The following is a 7,618-nucleotide window of genomic DNA, read 5'->3' on the forward strand; positions in this document are numbered from 1 at the left end:
AAAAAGCATACAGAAAGTACTTAAAGCACAACTTGCTACTTCACCAACCTAACTGAAACATCTTCTAAATGGCTCACATGTGCTGCCACATTCGGGATTGGCACTATGCCACTGGCTCATTCTCTGCTCTATTAAAAAAAAGTTTCTATAAATCAGGCCAAATGTTTCTCCGCACCACATAAATCTTGGAGAGGGGTTTCTTTCTGCTGTGGCAACTGCCCGGATTGGTCGCATATGTGGTGAGGCGTAAGGTATAAAAGAAAACCAGAACCCTAAATGTGCCAGCAGCCATTGCCATCATAAACTGCAGCAACATTGTGACCACGATTTAGAGCGTCTGCTGGGGTATGAGAAACTGAAACTGAATACAAAACATGGAAGTCAGAAGTGACATCATTGCATTTTAAGTTAAATCTGTGGCTGTGACTTCCAAATGTTAATGGCCACCATAAAGCAAGTTAGTATTTTATAGCTAAAATTGCAACTGGCAAATGAAAATTCATTGGAGCATAACACAGCTGAGAAATGGGGTACAGTATAGGCCAGGGCTGAGTGATTTTAAATACTGAAGCAGCTATTTGGACTGTGTCCCACAGGAATAAAAACAGAGAGCCACAGAACTATTTTGCACTCTATAGAAAGAAAACAAAAAAGAAACTAAAGTGTCAGATGGTAGATGGATGAGAGCTGCACGGTGGTAGCGCATCAGCCTCACAGTTCAGGGTTGCGGGTTTGATTCCAGCTCCGGCCCGCCTTGTGTGGAGTTTGCATGTTCTCCCCGTGCCTGCATGGGTTTTCCCCCGGGAACTCCGGTTTCCTCCCACATCCCAAAAACATGCACGATAGGCTGATTGACCACTCAAAATTGTCCGTAGGTGTGGTTGTGTGTGAATGGTTGTTCGTCTGTGTGCCCTGAGATTGGTTAGCGACCAGTTCAGGGTGTCCCCCACCTACTGCTGAGATAGGCTCTGGCATGCCCGTGACTCTCAAATGAATGGATGATGGAGCGCTTAAAAAGATGAACTCTTTGACCTGATCATTTTTGGCCAGCGGGTTTCAGGTCTTTTAAAAAACAACGAGATTCCCCTTAAGTTTGAAGAATAGCATTGACAGTAAGTGCATACAGTGCACAGAGGCCAAATCCTTCCCTGCTTTATTACTTTGTGGGAAATATAATTATGGAATCAGGGATTTTTTTTTGCATCACTAATTTCATATGCAGTCGTGCTTTGGCTACAATTACTCGGCTGTGCATTTACCACACAAACCAAAAGGCGTTTAATCCCTACATCTGATTCGTCTCACAATTTAACCACAAGTTAGAAGCTCATCATTAGACTCGGTAATTACCGTGGCCAGAGCAGGACACAAGTCAGACTTGTGGTTGAAACTAATTTCACAAAATCATTCATTCACCATACGCTTATGCATAAGAGTTTACTGTCAGAATAAATAGTATTCAAATCTTAATTTTGGATTCTAAAATCCCATGTCGACTCCATCTGGTGTTGATAAAACATGCAAGTCAACCCTTGACTGCTCCACGGCTTTTCTTTCATCAAAATTCCTCCCGCTTTTCTTGACTTCCTGATCTGGCGTCTTCAAAGCGGCGCACTGTGCCGCCACGCCATGCACCTGTGCCAATAAACATAAAAGCATTGCACCAGGGCGTATGGATAAAAACAGAAATCCTGTTTCTGTTTTTAAACCAAAGCATTATGCGTATTCTTCAAATGTTGACACGTGACGGGCGAAAGATGCTGATTCACGGTTTGCTCAGCGTTTATTGAAAACAGAGCTCGCTTCCCAGACACACGAACAGTCTATACCAACCTCGCTGAGAAATGTTTGTTTTTGAACTTTTAATTCGGATTTAAGTCAAAGAAACAATAAGAAAAGGTCTCTGAATGGCAGAATTGTATGGAGAGAGTGAAGAATGGAATCAGTGATGCATCTGAAGCTATCACTTACAAACCTATCCGAAGTTTCTCGTCCCCTCCCAAAACCATTCGCAACATTCCTTCACCTTCTTCCTCTCATTTTGCGATCTTTTTTTTCAATCTCTTTCATTCGTGCTTTTCGTTCTGGGTCATGCAGCAAAGAGAGGCTCCGCTTTCACAACACTGATAGTGGAATGCCATTCATAAATACTTTCTCTCTTTCGGGTCGACTTCAACAGCCCACAAAGCGCTGCATGACGACATTGAGTCGAAATGGCTGCCTCTTGAAAATCACTCTTGACTGAACCTTTCAACTTTAAGAAAAATAGATCCAAACCTCTCTGCAATGTTATTTTGAATAGATCGATGCTGACAGCTAGAAGTAGTGTTTATTTAATCACTATTTGGCAAAAGACAACGATAAATATTTTGGATTTGGATTGAGGGTGCGGATTAACCACTACTGCATACTACTCTGTTTGCTTACACGGGGATAAACTTAAAAAGTCAAACAAATGTCATATCCTCATGTAAAAGGCTTTTGTACTAGATACTAAGCCTCCAACAGCCAGTTCAAATGGTCACAGGACATCCCCGGAGCATTATCGGTATTACTCTAAGAGGGATTACTATTTGTTTGTGTGTCCACCCATGCATAAAATACACTTTCGAGGACGTAATCACACAAGCTGGCTGGTTGATATTATCATAATGCACTCTCATCGTGGGATCTGTGAGCTAACAGAACATCATGATGATAAATTAGACAAAGCACAAAGCAGCTTCTGTTACAACAATGAAACATACTCTTCTCTGTTCTCAACACACGTTTGAAAAATGATCAACAGATGTCCATACCAACAAGCAGTTCAGCACAGAATATTGTTGCCTTCTGCCGGGCTCCGTTCCTTTGCGTTTCCTCAATTCCTCTGTAGCAGCTCACTCCAGCCGCACCACAAACACATGCGAGTACTTGAAAAGCGAAACGCAATGTTTTGAGAGACAAGCTCATGCATACTCACCACGCTCATTATTTGGTTTGGGCTAAGCTATGCTCACCACAAACACAACTTTCTCTTTGTGCAGCGTTCAACTCTATCATGTGGTGCGTTGCTTTACTTTTCATGGATAATCTCTTCATATTTATGGATTATAAAAAAAACTCAACTGTTGTTTTGTTTTAATCTGTTTTGCTAGAATCTGTAGAAAACATTGAGTCTCTCTGCGCTTATTAAGAAGCAGGCTTTTCAAGTACTATGGACTCCATAGACTGCGGGCTCGGACTCTCCCAACCACAAGCAGCGCATCCTTTATCGACCTAATACTTATCACCTCATAATTAGTGCCTCACGCTTTATGATTGAAGAAACAGAAAGTGTCAAGGGGGTGCCAGGGTGAGCCCTTGCCAGGCAGTTAAATTTAGAAAATTGTGAGACTGTAAGACGCAACACACTCAGGAATGTATTGCGGGTCTCATAAAAACAATGAAAAGCAGAGATGTTAAAAAGTAGGCATGGTCCTCTGAGGGATGACAAGGTAGAGGAACCAGAACAATTCAGAGAGAAAAATACATAATCACAACTATTGCTATTATTCATTTTGGGGCCAAGCCACAAAGCAAATACGGAAAAGTTCCCAATGATAATAGTTCAAATCTTAATATAACTCGTAGTATGATCCCAAATACTGTTGCAATGTTTCCATAACATAACCCTTTAATAAAAAGACTTACAAAGGGTTTGAATTTGAAATAAAAGCATTCTCGGCGCATGTATGGTGTCGCATTCCAGCCCATAAATACACCTACGTATGACTAATTTCCTATTAACCATCTTATTATGAGTGAGTTTGAGAAAAGGCTGATTTTGGAGCAGAATAATACGAGTCAACAACCAATTTACTGTCAAAGTTTGTATATGAGATCTAACGTCGGCAATGGAGTTGAGAATCTGCTCTCAATTGCCTTACCTGGATAAATGAGAGCTAAATAAATCAAACAAATATGTCAATTTTAAATGTTCAAGGTGGTTGCTGTAGTATGTGAGTGAAATTCCAGAAGGCTTTAGCTTGCTCTTAGATTGTGTATGTGACTCAGTCGGTACCAAACCTCATGGAGTCTTGCCACTGACGACTTCAAAAGCAAAGTTTGATTTGGTTATGCTGGCAGTAGATGAGTTGTAATGGTGGGTTTGTGTATGTGTGTGGGGGGCGCGAGGGCAATGAGGACTATTAACCACTGTTGCAGCTGTGTTTGTTGAAACAAATGAGTCACTCTGGAATTGTGTTTAACCTTTTATTGGACAACAAACCTTAGTTGTTACAAATGAGCCAGCCAATCAGCAGACACAAATAATAATAACAATACTAATAATAGAAGAAGAAGAAGAATGGATAATTTAATATGAAATAAATTTACATAATCTTTATGATATAAATTATACTGAAATATGTTCTTAATAGCAAAAATAATAGCTGTGCAATGGCCTTTTAATGCACTCCAATAATAGTGTTAGTTTTTAAATGAAAGTGTCTGCACTACATCTGTAGGAGGAAGGTATAAACAGAGGGGAAAATACAGATAAAGGATTCATATTCAAATTGCTCCCAAAGTGCTCCCAAATGCAAGGAACAGAGCCAAGTGTTGCTGAATGAGCATGTAAACACATCTGACTTGGATTTCCATTAGACATCTGAATGAACTTTGGCTAGCAGCTGACGCTTTCCCCATCATGATATTTCCAATATTACATTAGCAAATTTCCCTCTAAAGGACACCAAGGGGTGGAGAGACAGAGAAAGACATTATATTGAATTCAGATTTGTTTACTTATTTGATCCTTGTTTGTTTGGAAAGTGTTTAGCCTCAGCACATTGGGTCAACATTCAGCTCCTGCCTCTTGGTCTTTCTCAGAATCGCAGCAGGATGGCAAAAGAAACATGAGCAGGTAAATGATGCAACTGCATCACCGCCCCGCACGTATTTGAGAGAGGACAGTCGGTGGAATGAGCTTGAGGACTTTTTTTAATTTCATGTCCAAGTATGAGCCACCAAGTGGACTAGTGGCTGGGAACTTGGAAGCCTTTTGGAGTGGTTTGAAAGTAAAAACCATCGTCTTGATTGGCTACTGATGATAGTGGGTGGTTTGCTTTAATCCGAGCCGGTCAAGGTCCAGCTGTCCCAGTTCCCTCAATGATGCCAGCTGGCCTCTTCAAGGCCCCGGAAGACACAGGGCGCAGAGGGACGCCAGCCACACAGCAACAAGAAACATACTATCTAATCCGATTGGTCGGTCCAATTTGTAACAGAAGATGTGTAGAATAGCCACAGGATTCATGACTGATCGTTTTTTTCCAGTGTGTAATGAAAGCAAATGAAGACAGTGATGGTTGAGAATACCATCAATTCAGAAAAGTCTATCGGGAGTACAATCCACATCAAATGTATCAGCGCTGATAATAGGGTTTTTGTTCTCACCAACAAAGCTGTATCATCATCTCTGAATCTCTCCACAGATTACCTCTATTACTGCAAATTGTCCCATCTGGCGCCTCCAAAGTCCCCCAAATCTCAGCACTTATTACTTGTGTTGGTGTGTGTGTGTGTGTGTGGGTGGAAAATTTAGTTCATGTCTGCAGGCCAACTTGCGGAAGATGTGCGTATTGTGGATTTGTCAGAGTGTATCTGAAAGGTGTAGCATAGCAGGAGAGTAAGGCGCTAAGTAATACTGTACCTGCATGAGAACAGTGTTACTCCACTGTGTTGAATATAAATGACCAGTTGTATTAAAGTCATTTTCTTTTCCTTCTGGCTTGTCTGCTAACACCAATTGTATCTTCCCTCACTACATCTTTCAAGCTTCTCTCTCTCGCTTGCCTGGCGGCTCCATCCTGATCACCCCTCTACCAATTTCCTCTGGATGTGTCCAAACCATCTATATCTGCTTTGTCCTCAAAACACCTAACCTTGGGCTGTCCCTCTGATTGGCTCCCAAAATAAACCCACAGCATCTTCATTTCGACGGCTGGACTAAGGAAGTGATTATTGATTTGTTTTGAAAACGGTTTCATGGATACCCTGAGCTCTGCATTCAGTCAGATTGATTGACATTGCAAAGTCGTGCAAATAAAGCCCCACCAACAAATGTTCACATCTGCTGACCAGATACACTTGCAAGTAAACACTCGACGATATCGAGGTGACACGTTAAATATCCCTTTTGCAATTATCCCGGCGCACATAAAGTGAAAGTGAGAACAGGCGAAAGGCCAATCCTGTGGAGCCCGCAGGGTTTCATTAAACAGATTGTGCATCGCATGTTTGAACAAAACACACCATTAAGCAATACGTTGTATTCCGCCACAAACAATCCAATTGTGCAAAACTCAGTGGAGTTACGGTTCTGTAATTAGACGCAGCCACCAAAGCAATCCACAATGCAAAGCGAACGCAAACGCAAAACTTTACCTCCATTATTCTGTGTGACATGAGCTCGTGCCAACGGTATTTTATTTCACTTTTATGTTTGAAAGGAGACAGCCAGACACTACTCACATGTCACACGAAATCTTTTGATGTATGCTTTTACATGTGTGGACCAAAACGGGGTCACTTTGTCAGTCATCCTCTCAGTCTGTAAATCTCTCTCTATTTTTATAGCACTTTGCATACATCTCGGTGCAGCTTAAAATTCTTCACTGATGACCATCCATCCATCCCTCTTCCATACCGCATAGTTTTGCGAGAGTCACGGGCGTGCTGGAGCCTATCTCAGCTATCGCAATGAAATCCATGGGCAATTCTAGGATTAGAAATTTAGGTTTAATCTTTCCTAGCTTGTTTGATGTGATGCAAACAATATACAGAAATAAAACTTCTTTAAGATTGAGGAGCAATTAAATGTCATCACTGGTATAAGCCATGTTTGTTAATTATGAGTTTTGTGAAAGGACTTGACAGATTTAGCTTCAGAAGGAAAAATGTCGACTCAAGGCTTGATGGTGTTGATGTCCTACATGTCTCGAGGGGTCTCCTAAAGTTGTCACTTAGTTTTGACTTGGTGGGTACCAGCATTCACAAGCAATGACGGTCAAAGCATCACTGAGAACAAATTGGAATTTCATGAGCACAGGAGCCATGCAGTTTGAACCGAGCAAAAGCTCAGTGGAAACTCGTCAACACAGAGGGATGGAAATACAAACACATGCATGCCCAGGAGGAGATGGAGTGGTAGGACCATATGTTTATAAGTTTGGGAACACGAGGAAACTCAAACTCAGATCACAAGTGCTGTTACTGTCTGCATCCTCACTGATAAGCCAGACACTTCTTCAGCTCACATCATTATGCTCTGACCTTTTGAATCACTGTGGACTTGTAACAAAATGCTACTTATCTGCAGATTTCCCCGAATCCTGGCCTAAAATAACAGACACTGTATTGTTAGAGGTGAGTGGTTCACATACATCAGAGTTAAACGACTTCATATTTTGGCTGTTTTCAAAAGAACAGCTAATAGGAAGTTTCTGCAATGATTTAAGCCAGACATTCTACTTTATTCCTCTTTGGCTAATTCTAAAGTCGCAGTTATTTGCGTGGGTTACATTTGTGCAGACATGCTGTTCATGCTACATTGGACCCATTGCGTTTTGGTGGTACGGTATAATTTATAAATCAAACT

The sequence above is a fragment of the Syngnathus typhle genome, linkage group LG2 (genome assembly GCF_033458585.1).
Source record: "Syngnathus typhle isolate RoL2023-S1 ecotype Sweden linkage group LG2, RoL_Styp_1.0, whole genome shotgun sequence".
NCBI lineage: Eukaryota > Metazoa > Chordata > Actinopteri > Syngnathiformes > Syngnathidae > Syngnathus > Syngnathus typhle.